Source organism: Vespula pensylvanica, chromosome 8 (assembly GCF_014466175.1).
Source record: "Vespula pensylvanica isolate Volc-1 chromosome 8, ASM1446617v1, whole genome shotgun sequence".
In the NCBI taxonomy this organism is placed as follows: domain Eukaryota; kingdom Metazoa; phylum Arthropoda; class Insecta; order Hymenoptera; family Vespidae; genus Vespula; species Vespula pensylvanica.
The window spans coordinates 7,224,471-7,241,753 of NC_057692.1; positions in this window are offsets into that span (position 1 = coordinate 7,224,471).

Below are 17,283 nucleotides of genomic sequence, written 5' to 3' on the forward strand. Positions count from 1 at the left end.
TAATTTGCTCGATACGCAGACGAACAGAAGTGAGTGTGTAGGAGAAAGAAAGACGAAGAAAGAGAATAGGAGGAGAAAAAGAGGAGAAAGAGAAAAAGAATAAGAAAGGAAAGCACGAAGAAGGATTCTACACGTGGAAAGAGCAAAGCTCGATGACGGGTGCCGTACTGCTGTAGAGAAGGGAAAATGCAAAATGGCTTTGTAGAATGTTCCAATAAAAAGGGAGCCCTCAGCCCTGCGTCCTTCTCATCGTAACACCTTCATTTCCAAAGTAAATGAGGACGCAACCTCGTCTGAATGCGCTGCTGGGAAAATATAAACGGTCTCGGGTTTGCGATAGAGATAGAACTAAACCCAAAGAAAGAGATAGAGAAAGCGGCCTTCGTATTTTCCCTCTCTTTCTTTCTTCCTCTATCTCTCTTCCCTTCTTTTTTTTCCATTTTGCGAATTTTATCGCGCCTTTCTGCGCTCACAAGGAAGGGTTAGAGGTGCGAAAAAAGTACGAATCTTTAGTCACGCCAAGAAAATCTCTGAGCTTTTTCCCTCAACTTATTCGAGATATTAAATATACGGTGTATATCTTATGATATTTCGTCCTACTACGAGATTACTGTTAAAAATTGAGATGTTAAAAAATATAAAAGATATTAAGATAAAATGAAGGATAAAAAGCATCTAAAGAAAAAGAAAAATTTCTACGAATACTTTTTTAATTTTTTCTTCGATTGCGTATTATACTGATTTCTGTAAAGTTCTTATGATGCACTTCAAACGTATTTTTTAAAGTTGGTACTAACATTTCTGTGATATACACATATCCATACAAAAAGTAGGATAAAAATAGGTTTTTAGATAGGTTTTTTTTCGAGCATTTTTACGATTCCTCAATGGGACGATTTAATGGCTCATTCAGGAATTTCGTTCTTGTTCGTTTTTATCATCTCTCTCTTTCTTTCTCTTTCTACGGTGACGTTCACGTATATTCTACAGACGATTAAAGTGTCATAGCGTTTAGTGTTCGTAGAATGGCGTAATGAGTATTAATCTTACCGTGAAACTTCGGCGTAATTTACGTCACTGTACGGTAGCAGGGCTGTGGCGGAGCATGCATTGGCGTAACGTTGCAGTCCCCTTCTTCTCCACTCACACTGGCTAAAATAATCACATGAATGCCATTATGTCAGTGAAACTTCGCGTTCCGGAATAATAACGGAATATAAATGCAAATGAAAATTATGAAGATGAGACCATTAGAGACGGCGCAGCATAGATACAAAATTGCCAAAAGTGTTAAAAGTTAGATACTCCTACCTCTCTCCTTTTTACTCTTTCATGGTCGACTGCTTTTCCATTTACAAGCTTCGAAATACGTACCCTTTCCCGAAAATGACAAAATGAATTTAAACCTTTCGATAGTGGTAACTCTATTTTTCACTCTATTTTTAAACGAAATTCGATTCCTATTTTTCGATCCATGTAAGTTTACATAAAAATATAGTCATATACTTTCTTTGATTTTGATTTACCAAGAGAACCTTTCTCTGTCAGTAAACTCGAGTTATAGCTAATATCAAATATAGTTGCTGTTCATATTTACATTTATCGTCACAATCCAAGATATAAGTGTTTCTCACGTTTAACTTATATCATCTGCGGTTTACTTTTAGATTAATATTCAACTTCAAAGTCAATAATTCATTTAAAAGACTCAAGATTTTTCTCGATATTCAATAATACTACGTGATATTAATCCAGTCATGAAATTTTTCTTTCTCGCATTACAAAATATTAGAGAAACACAAATTCATTTTAAAAAATAGCGATGAAATTTAAATAATCTATAAAGGACAAGATTAAACAAAAAAACGGTTTAATATGTTAAGGTTGATTGCATGAATCAATTTTCTTGAATTCTCGTCGAGACCGCAAGTAAAAGAAATGAATGTAAAAAATTTCTGTTCGGAAATGGAAAATGGTATAACGTAACTTAATGTAACCTAAGGTTTTATTCCGGTCGCATTAAGCGGTTCGTCCCGATCGTCGAAAATCATTGAAGATAAGGGGCTCGCTCGAGTGTTCGTTAAATACCCGGCGTGTTTACCGACATCCCGAGATAAAATTTGATTACTCTCTTGGCACTTGTGACGTCATGAGACAGAATCGACATAAATATCTTCGGCGACACCTCATCGATCTTTTTTCGTAGGATGACTTATGAGCGATATTTTTATCCTTTTTGTATTTACTTCGAACCATTGTTCCTGCATAATACCCATTTTTCTTACTTCTCAGAAATTTCATCTATTTGCAAAAAGGAAAACGAAGGATAATACATCGGAAGTAAAAGTAAGCTCGACGTGTTAACGTCGAACCCAATGTTTCTTAATTTACCATGGAAAACCGAACAGATTACTGATCTTTACCCTTCAGACCCATTTCTTTCTATTGAATAATTTATTTCTTCACTCGACCTGTTTTTTAAAGGCAAAGACCGTTGCACGATAAATTATTTCTGATACGCTTGTCACTTATTTAAGAAGTCTCTCGACCGTCAGAAGCCTTTTTATTGGACATTAAGGTGAGTTTGAAATGTTTTTGATGCTAGGATTTTTTGTTTCTTTATTGTTTATTCTACAAATATAATATTATCAGCCTTAAGAAATAATTCGTAATTGAAAGATTATGTAATAAAAACGATAATTCGAAAGAAAATGGAATTTCCGAAAGATTTATACATTTTCGAAAACGTCGAAAATATTCACCGATCTAAAAAAGCGACATGAACGCTATCTCGATGCAATATCGAGCAGTTGAATGGGACTCGCACCCACGAACGAGATACAAGCGCCACTGAAAGTGCATTGTGTGCAACGCATGGCTATACACTCGGCCTCCGAGGCAGTAAATATTCTTCCTCATGCATTATTTAAGCGCGAAGTGTCTTGTTTCCTGCGTTACGTTACGGACTGGGGCGGGCTGGGGCGGGCTGGGGCGGATTGGGGAGAACTGGAGAGGGTCGAGGAAAGTGGAGTCAGACCAGGAGAGGGTAGATGCCGATTCTTTACGGCGGTAGTTTCTTTTGTTTATGCAGCGATAGTGAGAAAGAGAGAGAAAGAGGTGTGCGGCAATGATATATGCGTACGAGAGTCACACGGTACACCTGTAGAGTCTGCTGGTTCACCCTTGAAAAATTGTACTTTTACCCTTCCTGAGAACGAAGAGGTTCTTCTCTCTTAGCCTAAAAAGAATAAAGTTAAACGATTTAACATTTTCTTTCAATCGAACTTACTCAAGCATTTTATGAAATAAAATTTTATTTATGTTACGAATAAATTATTTACGAAGATAATTACAACAATTGGAAATAAAGATGAATTTAATGATATATGATTCATCGATATCATTAAACTTACTTACTTTCTCGATATATCTATTTATACTTTAATAGAAGAGAGCGCACAATCAGATGTCTTCGATACCGATATCAACGACAAAGATTGAGAATAAATATTGACGGTCTTTCGATTTTTTGCTATAATTAGTCTGGTTTAATTGGTACAAACTTCACGTTTATGATTGAAGTAAACGGCGCGAAAGGATTGATGATATAAGAAGAAAAAAGGAAGATGATGAAAGAAAGCACAGAAAGATTTTCGTTGTTAAATAAATAATAAATCGTATAAAATTTACGAATAACTCTACTTCCACATGAAGAACTATCTTCTTTGATATATTCTTTTTCTTTACTATTTCTTTCCTGTTTCATTTTACTCTCAGAGCAGCCTACCTACGCACATCTTTCTTTGATGCTGAATGCGACTATTTTGCGATTTGGTATTCGAATTGCGAGCTCCGACGTCAGTCAGGATTTCTCGCACGTATATCGTCACGAATTCACGTGTCTACTTTTACCGACGAATTCCAAAGCCGTGTTTCCTCCGGTATCCTTTTTTCCCTTTATTTATATTTAAAACGTGCTTTTACGTAAGCCATAAAATGTGACATTCTCATGATAGAAAAATAAACAAAATAAAGCAATTACGATGTTGATTAAAAAATCGCAAATCTAGTAATGATATGCCGATATTTTGAAAATTATCTTTTTTTCTTTCATTCTTTGATTATTTACTTGAAGGAAATTTATGGAGTTTAGTGAAAAGTAAATTACTTTAGATCACGAAAATAATATTCCCAATATTCCTGATATAAAACTTATTATCACACAAACACAAAGAGCAAACTTCGCAGAAAATATAAAGAGGATCACTTTTAAGCAGTTTTACTTTGGCATCTTCTATTTTGCTAAATAATTGGAACAATATATGATCTTTCGTTATTTGAAAAATGATATCACGTATTTTTACGTTCTTATTTTTCCTTTATTATTATTTGCAAATGAATGATAGAAGATTTGTAATGGAGAACCAGAAGGAATGGAGTGAAGTGGAAGAACTCGCACAGGGTTGGTCAACAATCTGGTCTGATCTATGCGTTCTTCCGAATGCGCACTTTGCACTTTCCAGTTCCGCCTCCATCTCGGCCGATAATCTCGTCCGACTAGTTTTCCTTGGCCAAATATTTGTACGTGCTATAAGGTAGTTTGATTAAAAGCCGCAGCCACTGCGATCGTCCACGTTGTCGACGACGTTACCGTTAACGATGCGAATGCGACTTTGGTGATCAATCGCGAAGTAAGTTTTCTCACGACGTGCAGAATTCTCTAGAGTACGCTGAATGCTCGTAGTCCAAGGAAATCGACGACTTTTTAATATATACGACGTCAAAATGTCGTAAAAGTTTGTACCTAAATATCCTTCTTTCCTAAACGTTTAACTATTCTTTTCTAATTTTATTTTAATTGTTTACACTTTAACCGCCGAAATATAATCATTCATAAAATAAGAATTTATTTATGTTATTTTTCTGCATCGTTATGTAGTTTCCTGAATCCTAAAGTTTACTTCACCGAAAATGATACTTATGAGAAAGCGAAGTAGATAGGTTACACGAAAATGCACTTAACGATCGACGATTATGTTCTTGCTTGCCTTGCCCTAGAATAATTTATCGAAAAGCTTTTTAAGCGATATCTATGATATAACCCATTCGTAGGATTTTCCATTAATGTGTTGCGCTTTCTTCCAAATAACAACACTTAATATTCATTGTGTCCATTTTTATCGTATTTACAAAATCATTGTTAGCTATATATATATGAAATACATATTTTAGGAAATAAATAATACATTAATTAAATTCAATTGTAGTTTGCGTTTCTATATTTGTGGTTATTGCCTAAAACTAAATCAAAATCAATTGTCTATCAAGTGGATACACAAAACCGGGAAAGTTTTATATATATTTCCACGCACACATAGGTACTATGTATATTGAACAGTTCAAAAGAGAACGAGGGAGGGAGAGGGAGAGAGAAAGAGCGGACACACAAAGAATGGACGTGCAAAATTTGGAAAATCCATCAGCGAGGAAATGGACAAAGCGCGATATAATAGTAGGAAGTTGGTTGGCACGGTCAATGGTGGCTAGCCTCTTGAAATTTCGTGATCGGTTTATATTCACAAAAAGCAGCGACGAAAGGGCGAGAGAGACTACGGAGGACGGGCAACACTTTGAATGAGCTGGCTCGAACGAGCCATTCGCGGCTTTATCTTATTACCGACGAGAGCCACCGCCGTATCGCTTTCGTCGTTTTCTCTCTCTATCTATCTATCTCTCTTGGAATCCAAAATGCAAATTCCATCTGTCTGCCTGCAAAAACGAGATTGCGTGCAGGGCAGGGCGACGACGGTGAAGAGGAAAGCCTGATAATGTAGCTTCGTGAGAGAGAGAGAGAGAGAGAGAGAGAGAGAGAGAGAGAGAGAGAGAGAGAGAGAGAGAGAGAGAGAGAGATAAAAAGAGGTAAAAAGGGTATCGGGTGGGTTAGAATGCGCGATGGCCGCGAGCTTTCTGCGCCATCGCGAAATCGACAAAGCTAGCCTGGCCAAGCGGCAATCGAATTCTCGTTTAATAGACGAAAAAATTGCACTGTCGTTGCGCCTCGACACAAGGAAATTCCGTGCGATCGGACGAATCCGTTCCGGCGCCGTTTGTACGTGAAATCTCATCGATACGGTTTACCACCCCCTCCAAACTCCTCTTTACCCTCTTTTCCATTCCTACTCCCATCCGCTACTCCTCGTCCCGATCTTCTCTCTTGCACGATTACGCGGAATCGTCGAGTGTTGTTCGTTCTTGATTAAAACGGGATTAATTTGGACGGTACGAGGGAGTAGATCGAATCAACCTGCTCGCGACTCCGACTGCGCAATAGAAAGTATTAGTGAGAAGGAAAGAGAGCGCGTGATTTGCTTTTCGGAGAAGGAATGTCGTCAGAATCGAACGAAACAGCGATTACACGTTTTCCAGCTTGAAAGGAACAGGAAATCCCGTTATCTGTAATTGTCATGTTGTGAGAATAGATCGAAATATAGTTCTTATTTCAAGAACAACAAAAATTTCAACCCGATATGTGTCGAAGTTTCTCTATAAATAATAAAACATAGTAGAGAAAGATCTTGTCTTATAAGTTTCTGAAAAGGAAACGAGATTTTAAAGCCCTTCCGACAAGTATTTCCTCAAAATATTGTGCGAAGGTGGAAAGATGAAACAAAAGAAGAAAAAGAAATAAAGAAGAATAAAAGCGAGGAAATATCGTTTTAATCTCCGGAAAGAAGAAACGTCTTATTGTCTCCAAGCAGCAAACCCTTCACGCGAAGCATCTCTTACATCGATATCTCTCGGTACTACACTCCAAACAAGTTTGAAACCATGACCTCTGCCATTCTAAAAAATATCGATTGATCGTTCTTTGTTTCTTCTATAAAGGATCCTCGAAGATTCCTCGGTCAATCGATCGTTCTTTGTTCCTTCTATAAAGGATCCCGAAGATTTCTCGATCTTTCTTGGTCTTCTTCCTTCTTTTCTAAGTGGAACACGCTTGCGTGGGAAAAGTAGGAACTTCTGGTAATTTGGCATTAACCGTGGAAAAAGAAAATATAGACGTATCTTTTTTGCTAGAATCTCTGATATAATACGAGGAGAAGAAAGTTGTCTAAAATATACCTATTAAAGTTTATTTATCTTGCCTTCGGAATTCAAATAAAAAATTTAAGAACTTTTCTCTCCTCGTGCTTTCTCGTTTAAAGAAACCGGATATATCATCCAAATTCATCTTCCACTCTTCCGTCTTCGTTGAATTCCAAAAATCACAAATTTTCTTTGTATCTCAACAAGTCTTTTTCTTCTCTATGAACGATCGTTCACCATCCATTTGTCAGTCGACAAGTACTGACTCCCTGGCATTAATGAAGAAGGCAATAACTTTGAGAGCAAAGGTTTTTAAAGAAGATTAACGAGCGAACTTCGAATCGATCAGTTAACTCGAAAATCGCCTAGCTTGGCGTCACCTCGACGAATAACTTAAACATTTTAGCAGCTCACTCGCGATCCCTCGAATATAAATCTATCTTCGTGTTCTCGGCTACACAGAGACTCACACTAGTTCTCTCGTGAGTTCTTTGCATAATTACAATTCGGTTCAGGCTCCACCGGCTGTTCACCGCGGCACTGTGTACTTCGCGCATTATCTGAATATGTAAACCTTATTTACATACATTTTCTGGCAAGTTTTGTCGCGGCATCGTAACCATGCGCATTTCTACGCCGCGACATTGTACACTTCGACAAAGCTCGAAAGCACGTTAGAAACTTACGTTTTACGATCCACTAGCTAATTTATTGTCAAAGGAGAGTGCTTCGATGAAAGTGGAAACGAATAAATTACAAAACGAAACTGCAGATTCAGATAAGATCTAAACTTGGAAAGCACGAAATACCATGAGCGTCGAGACAAGTTAGGAAGTTGTGAAAAAGATGCATACTTACGTTCGAAAGTTTAGTTTAAAGTTTAAGATGTAATCTACTTTAGGTTGTAGACAATTTATTGTACCTAACTTCCGATTCATTTTGTTACAATCTATATCTCGAAATAGTTTACAAATAGTCTACAAATAATAGTTATAGAAAAGCTGAACACTACCTATCTATAATAGGTATACCTGTCTATCGATCGAATGACTTGGACTATTCAAGAAGCGGAAGATTTTCTATCAAAGATAGAGAAACGCTACAGTATAGTTCGTACCATTGAAAAGACGACTTCGATCGTGCCCGAGAAACAATGCTAAAGTGGTTGTTATCGCATCAGAACGCAAGCTATCGTGTTCGTTCTTGACCTATTTTTAGAGGGAGTCGAAGTTATCGCCGGACTGGTTTAACTCTTTCAAACGCAATAACGCCGCTTTTAAGAGTGGAATCTAACGTTGAGTATCTAACGTTGAATATTCTAATAAATGTATTTCTTCGATTTTAATGAGAATTGCATCATCGATTAGATATGTTAAATAAGAGCAATTCTCTCATACAAAGATTTGAAACCTTTGATCCGAATCTTTTTATGAAAAGACTATTACTGATAAATCTCATTAATCAAACTTCGGAGATTCTAAGAATGTATAATACTTGCTTTTTAATAAAGAACATATTGAAACATGACTTCGAATCAAGTATAGAAATTTGTTCGTTTTAATAAAAGGAAGTTCGAACGACATTGAATTTCTTTTCGATTGCTTCGAACTTCGCAAAGGATATTCTTAAGAGAGATATTACTGAATATGCATCATATTTTCAAAGAAATCTTCTCAAAGATTGCTTTCCTTCAAAGAAGACCTAAGAAAAGAATCTAAAGAGGAGATCATTTATGATATTACATGAAGAGGAAATGTAAGTACTTATATTTCTCGATAGATTTTCTTGATGTCATGAATCTCAAACGTGTTTCTTGGAATCTACTTACAGTATATATTCTCGAGAACTGAACAGAATTCAACAGAGAACAATAGGACAATAATGATAACATTTTGAGATTCACGGTGCCAAACGTCACAGCTCTGCATTAGAAATTTTATAGACAGACAGTGGCTTTAGAATCCTAGCAGTATGCACGAAACATTAAATTTTAGTATTCTTGGATCTGTATCAAAAAGCTGAGCCAAGAATCGCTTTAATATACCGTAGGATGAATGCAGAGGCCAAAGTGACGATGGTAAAAGGCAAAAAGGTCAAAGGAATCGTATTGAACTCGTCTCTGACCATCTTCTCTCTTTCTTACTTCTTAGTCTATCTTTCTCTCCTTTTTTCTTTCTTACTATTGCTACTTTTACGGTCGGCTACTTGAAAAGTTTTCTTGATTTTCACGACACGACGCGACGCTTGTGATAAAAATTCTCCTTATACCGACGATTTCAACGACATCATGAAATATCGTCTGAAGATCATCTTACGATGTTATAAAAAGAGAATCTATTTAAATTGTTTAATGTGCGTCGAGTAAGACCATTTTGTTTTCTAAATAATCAAATGATTTATTTCTTACTATTAAAACGAATAAATTTCATTAATAAATTGCATTTCCGTAGTAAGATTCTACAAGATTTTATTTGTTTTATTAAAGATATTATTTCAAGCAACGTTCAAATGTAATTTTGTAATAATATTGTATCAAACGATATTTTCTATGCGTTAAGGTGAAAATAAATTCTATAAACGTATTTCACTGGCATGCTTTGCTGTTATCGGTTAGAATTTGATGTATCACGCACTTTGACCATCAGCGGTTTCATATATTCCACATTTTTGCATAACGTGTTTTCAAAACTAGGTCAATATGATATGAACATTACATAGGAATGCGAAAGAATGATCGTCATAAATGTTTCACTATTGAATATGTTTCACTTTATACTGGAATATCGAACTGCTTATTCGATACGTAAATCAATAAAAATATTTGATAAAGAAAAAAATGATCCGATTTAAAAATATAAATATTATCATTTATCTAATATAGCAATTTATTATTTTTCATAAAAATGCGTATACATAAAAGAACATTTCGATAAGAATATAAACTTGTCGGAGTTCGTATTTTTCAAGCTCGTATATCTTGCTTCCTTGGGTTATTCCTTTGTTGCGAGAGCCTATCGATGCTTTTCACGAAAAAACAGAATCGAGAGAGGTCTTTCACTTCATCATAAAAAATCAAAATCAGTCAAGCCACCCTCGATTTCCTAACGGCAAGCATGGAAAGAAAGAACGAGCGAGAGAGAGAGAGAGAGAGAGAGAGAGAGAGAGAGAGAGAGAGAGAGAGAGAGAGAGTTGCTCTTTTCTTCCATCTCGAATCTCTTTGACGCGTTTTGAAAGGTCGTTGCACGATGATGGAGGTTGAGTCGGTTAAAGTGAAAAGTGGGTGTACGTGTTTTCCACGTACGCGAAAGAGAAGAAAAGCAAAGGTATCGTCGGCCGCATGTCGATCGTAAATCATAAATGTCGGACAATGTTGTGCCTTTCGTTCGTGCTTTCATCATCACCATTGCTACTACTCATCACTCGCTTCGACGAATGAAATTAAAGAAGAAAGGACCAAAAAACTTGCTTGATTTTTTTAATGCATTACTTTTAAAGATTTCTTCTTTATTATTTAAGTATATGAATTTTGGAGAACTTATACATCAAATAAGCGATTCATATTTGATTAAGCAAAAACTCTAACACATCTATAATTGCAACACATTCGATATATTATAGCTGCGGGCGATCGTCTGAGAGAAGCTGTCAGTTAGAAGATATTCCTGGTATATTTCCGATAATGTCTCGTTTCTGCCATTAGTTCGCGTTAACTAGACAATTCTTGGATTAATCTAATTTTATTTTCAATACGAATTCTAATAAATAATTCATCTTAATCCTTCCTCTAGGTTCTCAAATAGATTCCTATTAAATCTATAAATGGTTAATTATAAATAAGATCAATATTGAAACTATTTTATATAATAGTTTAAACTATATTATAATAATTTTATAAAATCAAGCCAAGTATATCAAATTATATATCATATTTAAATATTATATTAGCATAAAAATAGCTATGAAGATCGTGTTGATGAAATTATGATATTAAATTATCATTAAATATTATTAAATATCACAAATATTATTAAATATATAACGAGAAAAAATAATATTGTTAACGCAAAAAGAATATCCATCGGAAATCATATTACTATAATTATATAAATGTTACCTTTATAGATTGATTAATTGCACATTCTACTACAACATAGTGATTCGTTTTATCTTATTAAAACAAACGTTGAGATATTAACAAATCGAATCACAGATATAAAAAAAGTTTATAAAATCATGCAAAGAATGTACAATGAATATAAATAAATAAATAAAATCTTTAGTACGTAATATTTCAAATGTAATAAGATATAAATTTATTTTTTTGATATTTAATGTAATTTATAAAATCTGCGAATGTCACGAAAAAATTCTATTATTATCAGCAAAATTTTACAAAAATAATGAACGTCAATCTAAAAAAAGAAGATGAAAGACTCATCTCGATACGCTATATTGTTATTACCTTCTTTCTTTCTTTAAATTATTGCTCAATGTAAATTTAAATTTAAGCTAGTTTGGTCTATGCAATATTTAAATTTATATTTAAGTAATAAAAATCGTGTCTATTTTTATCGGTCCGTAAACCAATTTAAACTTTTATTTTCGAAGAAGAACGAGGACGGCTGACATTAATTGTATGACTACTACTTTAACATCGTATGGAAAAGGAGACGACATTGCCATCATCGTCTCGTCTAAAGTTATCCGTCAGGATGCAAAATAAGTGCTCGGTAGCTCGCCGTAAGACGAACCACCATTTGTTATGAGCGTCGCATCCTTAAGCGCCTCGGGTAACTCGATCTACTACTGTTAACTCGTTCCTTCTACATTCTCTCTCTCTCTCTCTCTTTCCCCTCTTTCTTTTTCACGAAAATAAAAGTCTCCAAATAAACGGTCGACTTTTCTAGGAGACGTTGCCAACTGCTATAGCGTTCGAAGCAACGAAGGCTTTTCCCCTTTCTCCAGGCCAACTTCTCTCTATCCACGTTTTTACACTTTCTTTTCTCTTTTTTCTCCTTCCAAGCGTTCGCCTTTTGCGCGTCTCCGAACGTTTTTTCTAAAAACGCGAGACGTCGACGAGAGGACACTCGCCAATTTTCTTTCTGTTCTGTAGCACAGAGACAATGTTGGCTAACTTCGTTATCCAATGTCACCTTTTCTCTTTATCATCCATTTCGTGAAACTTCCTACGCGTTACTCGACATAAAAAAAAGACGATGTATCGTTGTCTCGTTCTTTCCATCGTGTCTTAATGCTCGTTGGAAAAGCTTTATATCGAATTGAAAAAGGGAAAAGAGATCCAACGAGAATTTTATTCGAAACAATAAATTTTAATGTATCTTGGTATCTTCAGCATGTAAAGCGTATAATTTAAAAGCGTGTTTTGCGATATTCAGTATCGACATACCTCGTAAATATTAACATTTACAATCCTATGAATGCAATAGGAGTAGCGAGTAATATTCGCAAAATAGGTAATTATCGATCCTATGTACATATGTCACATATTGCATAGTAATTATCGTATACTGCGGATAGACGTTAAACACCTTCCGGTGTTCCATTTGATAACGTTTTTCCGACACTTAATGAATCCCCGAGGACCAGGAGGATTATTCTAACGATTTCTAATCCTAACGGAGAGTTTTGGTTAAACGGAGCTTCTCCTACATACATACCTATTGCTATATCCGAATGGGATTAATAACGAAGTACTAGTAAATCGCTATCTATGTTTCATCGATAAAATTTGAGCATTGCATTAACAAGATCTATCTACATGGAATTTCAAGTCATGATCGACGTTTATTAAATTTATAATCCGCAGAGAGATTCGTCCAATCAACAGAAAAATAATGAAGGTTAACTAAAAAGCGAGTTAAATCAAAATATATTTCTGGGTACACTTGTTCTATGTCATGGTTGATGAATGAACAATTTTAAAATGATCAATTTTCCTGTCTATTATAATTGTTCTCTTTATTACCTTAATTTTTCAAATGCATTCGAGAGAATTACGATGTTTCGAGAGAATTCATTACGATCGTTAGATACTGACTATCATAATTAATAACAAAATCGCTGTGAACGTGCTTATAAGTTCTGATGGCTCGTACATAAACGGATAATAGAAATAGAAAGTTAATTAAAAACGATCAAAGAAAACTTTCAATCATATCGCATTAATCATCACATTAATCATTGAAATATTTCTGATCAAGAATTTAGTTTTAAACGTTCAAGAAAGGAAACTGCGCTGGCTATTCACGTATTCGGAATCGTTTTTATGTGATGGCAGGGCAAATAGTGCTTTCCGCCTCTGCATCGTAGTATTGATGTATTGTATTGCGTTTATACGCTAGTGATAATACGAGCTATTATTAATACTCGCAAGAAAATACGATCTCTCCATTGCCACTTTTAAGTGAACTCTTTTCACGCTTTGTTTCCGTAACGTTTCACATCTCGCAACATGCAAGCGCTGAGGTTTATTAGTTTCCATCGACCTACTTTCAAGAACGTATTTCTTTTCTCCTCTTATATATACACACACACATATATGTATGTATATATCAACTCTTCTTGAAACTAGTTTATTAATATAAGAAAGTAAATCTCATTTTATGATATAAATTAGATGGACTAATCTAAGAATAAAATCTAATGGAAATTTTTTTACAATTCTATGCTACTGAACAAAGTCATCGTGGGTGATTACCAAAACTTAATGTCTTACGGTCTTTGAACTTGATAAAATTCTTCGGAAAGTCTACTAAAATTAATTAAATCTCGCATGAAATTATCGGCCGAAAGAAGACTTAAGAAAGTCGGCGCAAGATTAATACTGGTGACTTTTTACTTTACCACCGTAGTTGAGCAACAAGTTATGTCAAGTTTGTTCTTTGCGTCCGCGATTTCGTGGCCCAAACAAGAAACCAAAGTTACAGTTAGGAAAGAATTGATCTTTTGAAGAAACAAATGAAAAGAAAAAGAAAAAGAGAAGAAAGAAGAGTAGAAACAAAATTTCCATCAATTTTACTCAAAAAGACGTTCTCCCTTTGAGCAGTTTTGTCCCTCTAATCCAAGAAGCCGATCATCCCGCACGTAGGGACCGTATAATTACCTTCGTGAGCGTCTCCACCCTCTTTCTTCACTTGTATCTTTCGAAGTAAGTCTGGCGAGCATCGTCAGAGTGTGGACACAAACTACTTCTTGAGTATCTCTCTCTCTCTCTCTCTCTCTCTCTCTCTCTCTCTCTCTCTCTCTCTCTCTCTCTGTCTTTCTCGAACGCGTTTACACATACACATACTCTTTGATCATGCTATAGCAGAAAGACGGAAGGGTGAGTCGATGGATGAACGAGAGTAGAACGCAGTAGTTGTAATAGTGATGGTGCTGCTGCTAGTGGTAGTAGTGGTGTTGGCGTTACGACGTGGCCACCCTCTATATCAAAGGCCCTGGCACTTTGCCACGTCGCACCGCATAATGAAGCAGCACGTTAGGCTTCGACCGTGCCGGCGCCGGCCGTCGTGTTTTGCTTCCCGAAGAATGGTTTATTGTACGATACGAACCCTTTCTATCGTTCTCTCTCTCTCTCTCTCTCTCTCTCTCTCTCTCTTAGTTGTGCATTCTACATCTTTGTTTATCTACAGCTTCGTCACCTGCCACAGTTTACTCTTCCTTTTTTCTACTTTTGGTGTATATGATATACGTTGTGTGTTTAAAATGACAAACGTGTCTTTTTCTTTCCAAATTTTGAACAATTCATACTTTCTTGAATATAACCATTTGATCGTTAGTCGAAGGTCCATTCGATCATATGTGCAGTTCATTCGTAGATCATGTTAATAACTCGCTTGTATCATTATGTTATATGTCATATGTTATATATCACAAACGCCGATTGACAAAATTAAATCTTAATTCCACAGTATACGAATAATATCAACAATAAAACGCATAATTTTGCATAATTAGATTTGTCGGAATTCGTATGGAATCACTAATCATTGATATACATTTATAAAGTGCAGTATCTGCAAATTTGTGCAAATGTGTACAAATTTATTTACGATTAATCTAATCAACCGTATTTATCAGCAATTAAAGAATCATCATAATTTAACGATAATAAAAATACTCTTATCTTATTGTCGCAAGTATATTATTCACGAAAAATTTGATAGTCAGTGTTATCATTCCTTTTATCTTCGAAACTTTTAAAATTAATACATTCTCTAGAAATTAGCCCATCTAATTGTGATGATTCTCAGTAGACTCTTTCTCTTTCCAAATATAATTAACCATATTTGATCTATTTGAACGAGGAAGTACCCGTTTCAAAAGAACACAAACTACAGTAGCAATTTTATGCCACCGTAAACTTATTCATGGCAATTTTATTGATGCAATATTTCGTGGGGTTAGCATTATGCGAACAATAGCCTGTTAGGTTAAGATAAGGGGGTAAACGAGCGAGAAGCCAAGAAAGAGAATGTGAAAGAGAGAAACGGAGAAAGTATGAGAGAAGTGAGAAGAAGCACCTTAATGAATCTAAATCTTACGTCGTGCGAGATTCTGCCTCTTACTCCTTCTAAGAGATACGTAGATGAAGAGAAATGAAGATAGAAAGACAGACAGGCGGATTAAACTTTCTCAAATCCTTACTGGTGTGTCTCCGACGATACTCAAAATGCAGACGACGTATTTACCGTCTCCTACGACTTTCCTTTATCTCTCCTTTGACAGCCGTAATTATACATAAGACTTTAGCGTTTGTTCTTAATTCAAAGAAGCTGTGATATTGCGTCCTTTCCAACAAAATACTGCTTTACACCGTAATCTTGCTTTTCTTATCGACTTTATCTGCCAAACCGATTCGACAATGTATTCCAAGTTGAAATCAAATGAACAAATTGTTAAAACTTAAAGTAATAAATAAATATTTGAACAAATAGAAGAAGGAAAGAAAGAAAGAAAGAAAGAGAAAGAAAGAAGAAAATAAGAAAAGAAAGAAACGGCAAAGTAAGTCTAGTAAAGAAATGTTTAAATCAACTATATTTAATGTCCTAGATTCGTCATTAAGTACCAGATGTTCAATCAATCAGATTCTATTTTTAGTTGTGTCCACTACACTAACCATAAAGGCAAAGCGAATGGAAAAATATACGGACTTTATTGGAAAGATAATGCCACGAAAAATGTATAATGTTTACAATCAAATCGCATTCAATTCTTGCTCAATTTTTAGCTGTTGTTATCAGTAGCAATTGCGATTGGAAAGTTACTATACAAAAATTGTTATTATATAGAAATAGTATATAGTATATAAAAAAACCATTTTAGATTTTTAGGTCATTTTCATATATAAGACGGTAATATGATTTAGATTCGATTTTAATAATGGTCCTCAAGATTTTTTATTTGTTCAAACGAAATTAAATAAAAATCTCACTCGGGCCATATACGCTAACTTAACAATCATAATCGTTTATTTCGAAATAATCTGCGTAGATAAATTTATTTTTAGCAAAATTTCTTATAATAACAATTTTACATCTACTTAATCCAAAAATACAGTCTTTGACCGTATAGTTTATTATAAAAATATAGTCTATATACTTATCTATCCAGGTCGACAAATACTTCCGATAAACCATTCTTTCTAGTTAAACTAGAACAAAACGCGCGAAGAAACAGATATAAGAGTGATAGATAAACATGAAAAGCGTGTATTGTTATATAGCATTTAATAGTACAGACAAAATATACTTCGAACCAGTTTCTTAGAAATCATCCTTAAGTCTGGTGTCACGCTGTACGAGATGCAGGTAAGACATATTTCGTATGCTATATTTGTATGGGAAAACAAAGAAACTGTATAGTGAGAAGGAAAGAACACGAAAGAAAAAGAGAGAAAGAAAGTGATAGAGATACGTTCCGCTCGTACAAACGTAGAAACGAAATTCCCGCTTGTCTACGTATTTCTCTATCCGTGGGTTATATAACCTCTGAACCGAATGTTTCGCGCAGATTACCTGTCAGGATACGTATTTCCCACAGGCGAGAAGATTTTTCCCGCGGGAGAGAGAGAGAGAGAGAGAGAGAGAGAGAGAGAGAGAGGGAGAGAGGGAGAGAGGGAGAGAGGGAGAGAGGGAGAGAGGAAGAGAGAGATAGGAAGGGAGGAGCCAGAAAATC